The sequence below is a fragment of the Lynx rufus genome, unplaced genomic scaffold, assembly GCF_022079265.1.
Source record: "Lynx rufus isolate CCGP_SWC_20201006 ecotype Redwood Valley unplaced genomic scaffold, mLynRuf1.p SCAF_27, whole genome shotgun sequence".
Classification (NCBI taxonomy): domain Eukaryota; kingdom Metazoa; phylum Chordata; class Mammalia; order Carnivora; family Felidae; genus Lynx; species Lynx rufus.
Window position 1 is genome coordinate 2,668,847 of NW_025814842.1, and position 13,104 is coordinate 2,681,950.

A 13,104-nucleotide genomic window follows, 5' to 3' on the forward strand; every position below is an offset into this window, starting at 1 on the left:
TAGTTGTAGAAAGAAAGATATCCATGATCAGATTTGGAAGTAGTTATTACTAAATTTTTTGCCTTTCAGAAAGGTGCTGGTCTCACTTCTTTGTGTTTACGTAGAGGAGACGAACTCTGTTTCCACTTGGAGTCTCTCCCTCCTTTCTCTTTATTAGCTTCTTCCCATGGGGGAAACAGTGGCAAATTGTGAACTTCAGAGCCTGGCAGTGACATGGGTGAAAGTGCTGTGTCTGCAACACAGCCTCTGTTCTGCTTCTCACTCAGGGCTTCCTGGGTAGACGCACGGGGCTCTCCTCCACTTCTTGCCTCTGCCTTCAGGCAAGAGCTAGAACAGGGGACATGGGGTCCTGGCAGCGCCAGCCTCATCTATGCTGTTTCTAGTTCTGGGTTTCAGCCTTCCTGTGGGTGAGTGACTCAGTTAAGTCCGGCTCTCTGGTCCTGGACATCCTCAGGTCAGGAGGCTGGACATAGGAACCCCATTTGGACTTTAGGCCTAAGCTACATCCTTTAACGGGGTTGACCAGAAGCCCTGGGGGTGTTGTAGGCTACCAGTTCTCTAATGAAGCCCATGTTCTGGGGCCCCGTCTGTTTTCATCCTCATTATTTGTGGTTATGCTCTCTTGTTGAGAGCTGAGAGAGGTGCTAGAAGAAAGCCCTGCATTTCCCATGCACTCTGTTTTCTCCCCTGGTGGTGGTGATATTCCTGATTTTTACCATTCTCGACAATTGTCGAAACTTGTTTCTTTATAATTATGTCCTGCAGAGTCTTCAGCCAGCGTCTTGGCAGTGTAGGAATTTACTCAGCTTTGTAGAAGAAATTTGACCTATCTGAACCCCTAAAAGCAGTTACAATCCTAAGGGATTCTGTCAGAGCACATAGTTAATGGTTGTTTTTATAGGTGGGGAAGCCTTTTATTTTCACCTATGAAAGTATACCACAGCAGTCTGCCTTCCTTGAAACAAATACTTACTCAGTGTGGGAGCGTTTTACTTAAAAAAGAATCGGGATATTAGACTTAATTGAATCTTTGATGTCACTAATGAAGAAGATACACTGTTGTTTTATGTCTCATTAAAACACAATGCTGCAAATGAATTATAAGATGTCAACCCATTTTGCAGATGTTAGACTATGAAAGGAAAAAGAGCTACCAAACAAGGGAGTCGTTGCTGAGTGATTGTTCATTTGTGGAACAAGTCAACAGAGGCAGGTTGGTGTGTGTGAAGAAGCACAGGACGGGGAACCTGCCATTTGGAGACTGAGGCTCTGGTTGTGGATGTGGGGTCAAATGTATACCGTTGCCTTTTAAAACTACAACTGATAGAGTTTGGAACACCTTCTGGTCCTTGCCCACATCTCCAGCATTCTGACACTTTGTCTTCTTTCTGCTTCCTGAGTCTGACCTCCTTTTGTTTCTCCAGCTCAGCAAGCTTCCTTCAGCCCTGTGTCCATTGCATGTGCTGTTTTCTCTCCCTCAGTCCCATCTTCTTTGCTCAAGTCCTACTGACTCTTCAAGCTTATACTTAATTTTTTTTTAATGTTTATTTATTTATTATTGAAAGACAGAGACAGAGCGTGAGTCAGGGAGAGGCAGAGAGAGAGGGAGACACAGAATCCAAAGCAGGCTCCAGGCTCTGAGCTGTCAGCACAGAGCCCGACGCAGGGCTCGAACTCAGAGACCACGAGATCATGACCTGAGCTGAAGTTGGGCGCTCAACCGACTGAGCCACCTAGGCACCCCAAGCTTATACTTAAATATGACTTTCTCTGACCCTCTAGGTCATGTTTGATTGCTTTAGTGCACTAAGGGCAATATACTGTAAGTATATGCACTCACTGCTCCCTTCATTTCTCTTCAGTAACGTTTGTCACAAGTGTAATTAAATATTTACTTGTGCAGTTACTTGTCTGTCACCTTTCTGCCTCCCATGACAGTCTCTTTCATGCTGTATCCACTGTGTCTAGTACGGTGCCTCGTGCATGTTCCATGCTGAAGAGAAATTTGTTAAGTGAATGAAATCGTGTCACAGTGACATGTGCTGCTGAGATATGACAAGTCCATGTCCGAAAAGCGTCTGTGGTATTTGGCGAGCAGAAGTTCTTGGATATTTTAGAAGGTATAGTTTTAGTAGAGTGGTAGGGAGGGAAGTGAGATTGCAAAATACTTCAGAATGAAAAGACCTCATCACTTGCTGTAAAACACTAAAACACTTGCAAATGATTTCTCTAATGATAGCACCTTTCCTTGAGTTTTACTAATTTGGTAGAAGCTGTCAGACTCCTCCAAATTACAACAGGATAAAAAAAATAAATCCCAAGGTATACTGTGGTTTCTTTTTTCAGTGGTTGTGATGGAATGGAGTATTCACTTGAGTACAAAAAATCACAGGCAGGCAGGTCAGTGCATTCTGCTCCAGAAAGAGCAAAGAGTAACCCAGACGTTCCTGATCCCCTCTGCTTATCACTGAACCAAAACCACAGTCATTAAAAAAAATTACCAGTGTATCAGAAAATATGTATGCTTTCATCTCTGTGCTCAACAGGTTGAAATAGAACCTTAATACAATCAACTCTCCACATGAGGATAAAACAATTTGAAAGTACTTAATGTAAAGAAATTGGCTTTCTGAAGACATTTATTGTGAAAACCTTCCAGGGTGTATTCTGGGAGTTGTTGTGGGCAGTGCTATGCATTGTCTTCATTTGTTCTACTCACGAAGATTAATAATAGTAACAAGTACGCACAATACTTTAGCACAGTTAACTGTTATAAGCACTTTATGTATATAAACTCATTTCATCCTCACAACAAATGCTGTGAGGAAGCTGCCCTATTCCTTTTTTACTGATCAGGAAACTGATGAGGCCACAGAGCCTAAGTAGCTTGCCCAGGGCGGCAGAATTGGCATTCAGAGGCAGGCACTTGGGCTTCAGAATCCACATTCTTACCTATGTGACATGCCACGTCTCTGTGGACACTTGATTTTAAAGTCGGTACTTAGGGCAGGCTGCCATGTCTCTTCTGCCTTGATCCTCCTGCCCATTTTGTCACCCCTGAAGCTAGGGCACCTGTTCCCTCTTCTCCTCTAGGGTGGACGTCTAGAGAAGCAGCGGTGCAGAGGCTTCCCTTGGCTCCCACCAGCGCAGCCTGCCGGGAAGTCGTTGTGTCGGAACACCTTCTTCAGCCCTGTAGGATTTCTTTGTAATAGGAGCTTCACGGTGGGTTCAGTTTTTGAAGGCTGGTCAGGAATCCTCCTCACCCTTCACAACACTGGTCACATGGGGAAATACGTTCCTAGTTCCAGCAACCGATTTACGTGTCCACTTTTGGAACATAATCTGTTTTCAAGTTGATAACTACCTGTGTAAGCATTAAGTACTGAAGTTCCCAGTGTTCAAGAAATACACTATGCTAGGGGCGCCTGGGTGGCGCAGTCGGTTAAGCGTCCGACTTCAGCCAGGTCACGATCTAGCGGTCCGTGAGTTCGAGCCCCGCGTCGGGCTCTGGGCTGATGGCTCAGAGCCTGGAGCCTGTTTCCCATTCTGTGTCTCCCTCTCTCTCTGGCCCTCCCCCGTTCATGCTCTGTCTCTCTCTCTGTCCCAAAAATAAATAAACGTTGAAAAAAAAAATTAAAAAAAAAAAAAAAAGAAATACACTATGCTATTAAAAGAGAATTAACAGCTTTCTCTAAAGAACAAAACTAAGCTCAATGTGGCCCGATATTAATCCCTGCCTAGAAGTTCCACAATCAAAAGGGCGAAATGTGGAACAGCAAAGATAAATAAGTAAAACTGGAAAATATGCAAAGCCATTAGAGTTGTACCAGAGACTCAGAAGTAGGCGATACAGGGAAATGCGCCCAACCCCTGTGGTCGTGAGCGTGCCACCGAAGGATGGGGCTTTTGAAGTGTTTCTCTGGCGCTCAAACCTCTTTGCCAGTGGCAAACTGGAGTGCCTTCCATAGTTACTGTGAGGAAAAGAATGCCCTAGAGTGAAAACAAAATGCTATTTATTATTCAATTTGATATCCTTTAAATTTAAAAGTGTTAGTAATAATAATATAGCAGGATTAACAGGATTGTCCTATCAGCATTGAAATTTTCCTGTGATTTTTTTTTTTTTACTTGGTGAATTTGGAAGTATTGTTTAACCTAAAAGATTTTAAAAGGTTAGGTGAGATAGCATTTATAGTGCAGGTTTGATGGATGGCAGCGGTGGGGAGACTTTATAGCTCAGACGGTTTCAATACCCGTCTGATCTTCTTTTTGCATTTTTCTTTTCTCGTTAAATTTTCTTCCAGAGCAGGCATCAAATCATTTTACCGTATGTAAAACTGTACCGTATGAGCATCTGAGGAGATGCTTGAGTAGTTCGGTGTTAATCAACTTTTCCTGCACATTTTACATGTCTGTGTATCTTCTTCATCATAGCTCTTAATACTCTGAACAGTCTTTGGGGAGAGATGAGGGGGAGGTTTTGCTTAATTTGGGGACATAGGTTGTTTTCTGTAGAGCTTGGTATGTGGCTCAACACCAAGTAGGATTATAATAAGTTGTTGTTTTAGAGAAACTGAATGTTTTCTCATTGTACTGATTTTAGCCAAGAGAATCTTTGTGGCAGAATTTGCCACATCTCAGAACAGTTATTTTTAAAGCATAATACTTGGATTGTTTTATTTATTGCATTGTTGCCTAAGTGGTAGTCCAAAGGAGAAAGGGCAACTTAAAACCTTTTACCAGTGATTTTTTTTAATAACACATTTCCTTGTCTATACACCCACCTCTAATTATTTCAGTGTTAAATTTAGTGTGTCACTAAATAATTGTCATGTTCACAATTACTAAATCTTTTACAACTGCACTTCATATTTTTTCTTTCTGATAAACACCTTTTGACCTAAATATTTTATGAATATGTTAAAAATGTCATATTATTGATACTAGTCTAGATATGTAAAGTTGAGTTAATTTTAATTACTGAGTACCATATATACACTGTTGTATTGTGAGATGAAATCAGTAGAAAATGGCTATTTTCTACATCGTATAGGTGTTTGAGACTGAAGAACACATCTAGAGCAGCAAGGCGGCTTCTTGTTAGTTCTTGGTTGGGATGAAACTCCTATGGACTTGGCTGGCAGTGGTTGTTCTACAAGAGTGTGCTTTCCTTCTCTAATTTAAAGATGACATTTAGAGTAGTGCGGGTTTTTGAGAACCTGCTCTTAACCTCAAATAATAGAACTTGTCCAGCGGATGTGTCTCTTCTTTTTGGTTTCTGGGTGCTCGAGGCTCTTTTGGGAAGTGGGCAAAAGTTCTTCTAAGATGAGCGATCGGTTCCATCAACCTAAGGTCCCGAGTGGCTGAGCCTCTCCTACGGAATCTAAGTGCTACTTCTTCCTTCAGCAGAGCTTCCCTAGTTCTTTGTGACTCTGAATAACAGCCAGACAGCCTGGGTTTTCGTTTGGGTCCACACTGGATGCCTCACGAATGACATTTAGGTTGAGACCTGGTAAGTTTTTGATGAAATTTGCCTTGTGCTGAATCCATAAAATGAGAGACTGATATCAAAAAGAAACACTTGACATTGGGAAAGAATTCTTGGAGATGCAAAGCATTGTTGTCAAATAGGGGAGTTAAATACACTGGATGGTGCTTGAAATTAAATAGTCATTCGGGAAGCAGAAGGCCTGATTAATAACAGCAATAACAGTAGGCATATAATGAAATAATTATCTATATATAGATATACAGATAGATATATTGATATATCTGTAAGGAGATTCCTGAATTTCAAAAAAAAAAAAATCCTCAAGTTTCAGAATAAAACATGATACCTTCAAGTGGAAGAAGCTCAGACAGACCCTAGAATTCTGTAGGCAGCTAAACTATATACTGTTCAGGTGGGTCAAGGATCAATATTTGCACATGTGGTATGTTCTAACTATGAATCCTTTGAGAAGAAATTAAGAAAATCCTGTGGGTAATGGCAAAATCAGGGGTGAAAAACCCACACACCATAATAGAAGAGAACTAACAGCTCGTATGCAACCAATGGAACTTGAATTGAATCTAAATAATTGTTAATAGATTGTGAAGCTAAGTGGATTCATTGCACGAAGTATACCGTAGAACACGAACAGTGTTTCTTTCCTTAATGACACCTTTACAAAACTCAAAGAAATTACTTCTTTCTGGAGCTCTGAGTTCACATGCATTTCTAATTAATTTGATTGAAAAATCTACTCGCAAAACTTGGGGCCCAGGGATGAGAAGTAGAGAGAGAAAGTGGGGATATCTAGTGTATGGAAAGTGGTACAGATATGGTAGATGAGCCATTCTAGGGAAAAATACAAGAAATAGTTGATCTGATTATCAAAAGTAATCATAAATACGGACTGCATTTATTAAATAATGTAGGGTTCTGTACCAAGTATTTTTTTTTTTAATTTTTTTTTCAAAGTTTATTTATTTTTGGGACAGAGAGAGACAGAGCATGAACGGGGGAGGGGCAGAGAGAGAGGGAGACACAGAAGCGGAAACAGGCTCCAGGCTCTGAGCCATCAGCCCAGAGCCCGACGAGGGGCTCGAACTCACGGACCGCGAGATCGTGACCTGGCTGAAGTCGGACGCTTAACCGACTGCGCCACCCAGGCGCCCCTGTACCAAGTATTTTTTGTTATCTCCTTTTATCCTGCATATTATCAGAGTTTAATGGGCAGGCCAATTTTATATAGCTGCAGAAGTGTAATGAGCATTCTTTAATATTATAGATACTAATGTATAGATACATTAATTGCAAAGTGTTTTTTTTTTTTTTTTGGCTTCTTCCCTTTTAATTGCAAAGTCTAGGGAGTGATCATAATAAGTAGTCAGAGGAAACTATTTTCCTTTGTAAGCATGTAAAGACAAAAGAGGAACTTGGTGGAAGCTGCCATCCTTTTCCCAAGAAAATTGAAGCACAAATGATTCTAATAATTTACATTTTTTATTATGGCCAATATAGTTGGCGTGGTTTCTATCAGATGGTAGACAAGAGTAAAATTCTTATTGAGGGTTCAGGAAGGACCTGAGTTTGCTTTCTTTGAAAGAGGAGAATATGTAGTTAATTTTCATGATTCCTATCAAAAGAACAATGAACTTTTGAGCAGAATGTCTGCTAAGAAAAAGGAGTAGAGGGCAGAACTAACTGAATCTTCAACAGGGACAATTTCTTGAGATAAGCAGGTTTCTATGATTTCCTAAGATGGATTTTTTTTTTTTAATTTTTTTTTTTCCACGTTTATTTATTTTTGGGACAGAGAGAGACAGAGTATGAACGGGGGAGGGGCAGAGAGAGGGAGACACAGAATCGGAAACAGGCTCCAGGCTCTGAGCCATCAGCCCAGAGCCCGACGCGGGGCTCGAACCCACGGACCGTGAGATCGTGACCTGGCTGAAGTCGGACGCTTAACCGACTGCGCCACCCAGGCGCCCCTCCTAAGATGGATTTTTTGAGGCAGTGAGAACATAACAATAAATTCAGGAATGAAAAGTCAATCGATACAGACCCAGAATTGTGTTTTAATCATGGAGTAAATTCCTTTTTATTTTTTGTTTTTACTTCCCATACAGCGAATTCTAAAAATAAAGGAAGTACATTTCTAGGTAGTACTGGATTATAGGACTCAGTAAATTAAACTGGGTTTAGTTTTGCTTTTGATATCTGAAGGGATTAGGAAAATTCCTTTTGGACAACCAGGGACCAGAAGATCAGACAGACACCATATCACTTATTTGGTATGAAAATGATAATTCCACCTTATAAAAGTGTTCTAATGTTACAGTCTCTGTAAATGATAGAGCAGGTAAAACCATTATACTTTCTGAAAAAATAAATGGTTCTTGGCAAATACATGTTAATTTAATTTTAGGAATGTTATTTTGTAGTTCATTGTGAAAAAAAGTTGTAAAAAGATGAATTATTTTATGCTGAAATGTGCTGAGGTAGCTTACTGTACCTGTTTGGTGTCTTTTTGGAATACCTTTGTTTAGATAAATCTTTTCTCTGGGATTGTGCCCTTAAATATTTAAACCTCTTTATGCTGCCCTCAAGTATAAGGGATTTGAGAACTTAGACTTACGTGGGATACTTCAGGAAATCTCTTCATGCTGATGCAAACAGGAGACTATAGTATAATAATGGAAAGAAAAAAAATGTGAGATTTGTGAGGAAATAGCTCTTTTGTGCTTCTTACTGTATCAAAATTTAATCATTTTCTTTTCTTTTCCGTCCAGCCATTGTGAAGTTTAGTTTACTTTTCTAAGAACTTCCCCTCAAAAACAAAATACATTGACATTTAACCCATTTACTCTTAGCAGAAAAAAAAAATTAAGATGGACACCAAAATGTTTTTAATTTTTTGACAGTAGCCATTTCTAGCTAAATCAAGTATTTATTAATGTAGTTGTCACATCTTCTATATGGAAAAAGTATGCAAACCTTGAGGTCTTTGTTTTTCCATTCTTGACTGTCATAAAATTGTAAGCTCTTTTGCAAGTGACAGGAAAGTTGTAGGAACTACTGAACTAAAAATTATCTCTTTTTCCCCATAAGCTAGCTGCTCAACATCTGAGTGATCTCAGGGAGGCAAGCCTGTGTGATCCTCCTGTGGCAATGATTTACATTTGACAGAGAGCAAATTTATGGCCCTTATCTGTTGAAGACTTTTATGAATGACTGATATAAATCAAGAACTGAATGACTGTTTTTCCCTTTGAGCATAAATCTATGATGGGGAGATTGACTTCTGAGAAACTCTTCGGTAACCCATTTAAATTATCATCTTCTACCAATTTTCTATATTTTGGCATAAACTGAATCACTAAAATATAGCTTAATACTGGTGTGATAGATTTTTCTTCTGTTAGATCTGGAATTTACTTGGACCCCTCATATAACTCAATAAATTACTCAGTTAATAGAGTAGAAAACAAATGTATATAGTGGGAAACCCATTGATGGGAATAACTAAAGCAACTGTATCTACCTTTTAGGGAAGAGAGGGAAAATAAAAGTTTAATTTCAAAGATACTTAGGATAAAATGTGCCATTAGTTGGTGGGGGTGGGGTGGGGGATAAATAGGTAGAAAAAGCCAGTTATATCTGGGACGTTTGCAGACTAACTCGGGAGTCCTAGAAAAGTATAAAAATATGTTAGCCCAGGATATTTTGAATACACTTTCTGGAGAGGCTTTCTTTCAGGAAGAGAGGTCTCTCTAAAACAAGATGGGAGATATAGGAGCCCACCTAAGATGGAAAGCTAGGTTCAAGTGGTTTAAAAAATAGTTTAATAGACAGTGCTTTTCTTCCTCTCACAAAAATTTTTTATCTACGGATGACAACTTATGGGTGAAGGGTTGCAAGACACATGAAATTATACTATTTTCTTCTCAGATAAGTGGTCCTTTCCATGTTTTCCTCTTGTTCTGTGCAATTGTACAACTTAGAGTGGAAGAAAAGAGCGGTTAGGAGATCAGGAGTTGATCCCGGCCAGTGTGATATGGAACTTTTAAAAAGGACAGTGCTGGTCACATGGTGCCAGTATGTATTTGCTCAAGGGCGGAAAGAAGGCAAGCAGCCTGCTACGGAGGCGTGACGACACAAGGGGGCTCTGTGTGCCGTGACGGGGGGCAGACATGAAGAGAGGGTGGCCCCTGGTGAGCGGGAAGAGAGTGGGATCCGACTGTGGCTCTGGACCGAGGCACCCTGGTCCGCATCCCAGCACCACACTGCTTCTTGCCTGTGTGATCCGGGGCAGGTTCCTCACCTTCCCTGCGCTGCCTCACTCTCCTTATCTCTAAGTGACAATGGTAAGAGAGCCTCCCTCCTAAATGTGTTAGGATTTGCTGAGTTAATATGTAGGTGTAAAGCCCTTAGGACAGTAGCTGGTACACGGCTTTCAACAAATGTCAGCAGGTACCACCCTGGCCAGACAGCCACGGCCATTCTCAGCACCTGTCTCTAGTTAGTCACCACCTTTGGTCAGTTCTACGTTTAAATTTTTCTTTCTTTCTTTCTTTTTTTTAATATGAAATTTATTGTCAAGTTGGTTTCCATACAACACTCAGTGCTTATCCCAACAGGTGCCCTCCTCAATACCCATCAGCCACTCTCCCCGGCCTCCCACCGCCCCCCCCCCCCCATCAACCCTCAGTTTGTTCTCAGTTTTTAAGGGTCTCTTATGTTTTGGCTCCCTCCCTCTCTAACCTTTTTTTCTTTTTTCCTTCCCCTCCCTCATGGTCTTTGGTTAAATTTCTCAGGATCCACGTATGAGTGAAAACATACGGTATCTCTTTCTCTGTATGACTTATTTCACTTAGCATAACACTCTCCAGTTTCATCCACGTTGCTATGAAAGGTCATATTTCATTCTTTCTCATTGCCACGTAGTATTCCATTGTGTATATAAACCACAATTTCTTTATCCATTCATCAGTTGATGGACATTTAGGCTCTTTCCATAATTTGGCTATTGTTGAAAGCGCTGCTATAAACATTGGGGTACAAGTGCCCCTGTGCATCAGCACTCCTGTATGCCTTGGATAAATTCCTAGCAGTGCTATTGCTGGGTCATAGGGTAGATCTATTTTTAATTTTTTGAGGAACCTCCACACTGTTTTCGAGAGTGGCTACACCAGTTTGCATTCCCACCAACAGTGCAAGAGGGTTCCCGTTTCTCCACATCCTTGCCAGCATCTATAGTCTCCTGATTAGTTCATTTGGTGTAAGGTCGTATCTGAGTGTGGTTTTGATTTGTATTTCCCTGATGAGGAGCGACATTGAGCATCTTTTCATGTGCTGTTGGCCATCTGGATGTTTTCTTTAGAGAAGTGTCTATTCATGTCTTCTGCCCATTTCTTCACTGGTTTATTTGTTTTTTGGATGTTTTTTGGATGTTTTTTGGAGTTTGGTGAGCTCTTTATAGATTTTGGATACTAGCCCTTTGTCCAATATGTCATTTGCAAATATCTTTTCCCATTCCGTTGGTTGCCTTTTAGTTTGGTTGTTTCCTTTGCAGTGCAGAAGCTTTTTATCTTCGTGAGGTCCCAATAGTTCATTTTTGCTTTTAATTCCCTTGCCTTTGGGGATGTGTCAAGTAAGAAATTGCTACGGCTGAGATCAGAGAGGTCTTTTCCTGCTTTCTCCTCTAGGGTTTTGATGGCTTCCTGTCCCACATTGAGGTCCTTTATCCATTTTGAGTTTATTTTTGTGAATGGTGTAAGAAAGTGGTCTAGTTTCATCCTTATGCATGTTGCTGTCCAGTTCTCCCAGCACCATTTGTTAAAGAGACTGTCTTTTTTCCACTGGATATTCTTTCCTGCTTTGTCAAAGATTAGCTGGCCATACTTTTGTGGGTCTAATTCTGGGGTTTCTATTCTATTCCATTGATCTGTGTGTCTGTTTTTGTGCCAATACCATGCTGTCTTGATGATTACAGCTTTATAGTAGAGGCTTTCTATAGTTTTCAGCATACAGATCTTGTACATCTTTGGTTAGGTTTATTCCTAGGTATTTTACGCTTCTTGGTGCAATTGTGAATGGGATCAGTTTCTTTATTTGTCTTTCTGTTGCTTCATTAGTAGTGTATAATAATGCAACTGGTTTCTGTACATTAATTTTGTATCCTGCGACTTTGCTGAATTCACGTATCAGTTCTCGCAGACTTTTGGTGGAGTCTATCGGGTTTTTCACATATAATATCATGTCATCTGCAAAAAGTGAAAGCTTGACATCATCTTTGCCAATTTTGATGCTTTTGATTTCCTTTTGTTGTCTGATTGCTGATGCTAGAACTTCCAACACTATGTTAAACAACAGTGGTGAGAATGGACATCCCTGTTGTGTTCCTGATCTCAGGGGGAAGGCTCTCAGTTTTTCCCCATTGAGGATGATACTAGCTGTGGGCTTTTCATAAATGGCTTTTTCATAAATGATGTATAAGTATGTTCCTTCTATCCCGACTTTCTGGAGGGTTTTTATTAAGAAAGGATGCTGAATTTTGTCAAAAGCTTTTTCTGCATTGATTGACAGGATCATTTGGTTCTTATCTTTTCTTTTATTAATGTGATGTATCACATTGATTGATTTGTGAATGTTGAACCAGCCCTGCATCCCAGGAATGAATCCCACTTGATCATGGTGAATAATTCTTTATATATGCTGTTGAATTCGATTTGCTAGTATCCTATTAAGAATTTTTGCATCCGTATTCATCAGGGATATTGGCCTGTAGTTGTCTTTTTTTGCTAGGTCTCTGTCTGGTTTAGGAATCAAAGTAATGCTGGTTGCATAGAATGAGTCTGGAAGTTTTCCTTCCCTTTGTATTTTTTGGAACAGGTTGAGAAAGATAGGTATTACCTCTGCTTTAAATGTCTGGTAGAATTCCCCTGGGAAGCCATCTGGTCCTGGACTCCTATTTGTTGGGAGATTTTTGATAACTGATTCAATTTCTTCTCTGGTTATGGGTCTGTTCAAGTTTTCTATTTCTTCCTGTTTGAGTTTTGGAAGTGTGTGGGTGCTTAGGAATTTGTCCATTTCTTGGTTATCCAGTTTGTTGTCCAAACTGGTTGTCCAGTTTGTTGGCATATAATTTTTCATAGTATTCCTTGATAATTGCTTGTATTTCTCAGGGATTGGTTGTAATTCCATTTTCATTCATGATTTTATCTATTTGGGTCACCTCCCTTTTCTTGTTGAGAAGCCTGGCTAGAGGTTTATCAATTTTATTTTTTCAAAAAACCAACTCTTGGTTTCATTGGTCTGCTCTACAGTTTTTTAAGATTCTATATTGTTTATTTCTGCTCTGATCTTTATTGTTTCTCTTTTTCTCTTGGGTTTGGGGTGTCTTTGCTGTTTGGCTTCTATTTCCTTTAGGTGTGCTGGAAGATTTTGTATTTGGGATTTTTCTTGTTTCTTGAGATAGGCCTGGATTGCAATGTATTTCCCTCTCAGGACTGCCTTCGCTGCATCCCAGAGCGTTTGGATTGTTGTATTTTCATTTTTCATTTGTTCCCATTTTTTAAAAATTTCTTCTTTAATTGCCTGGTTGACCCATTCATTCT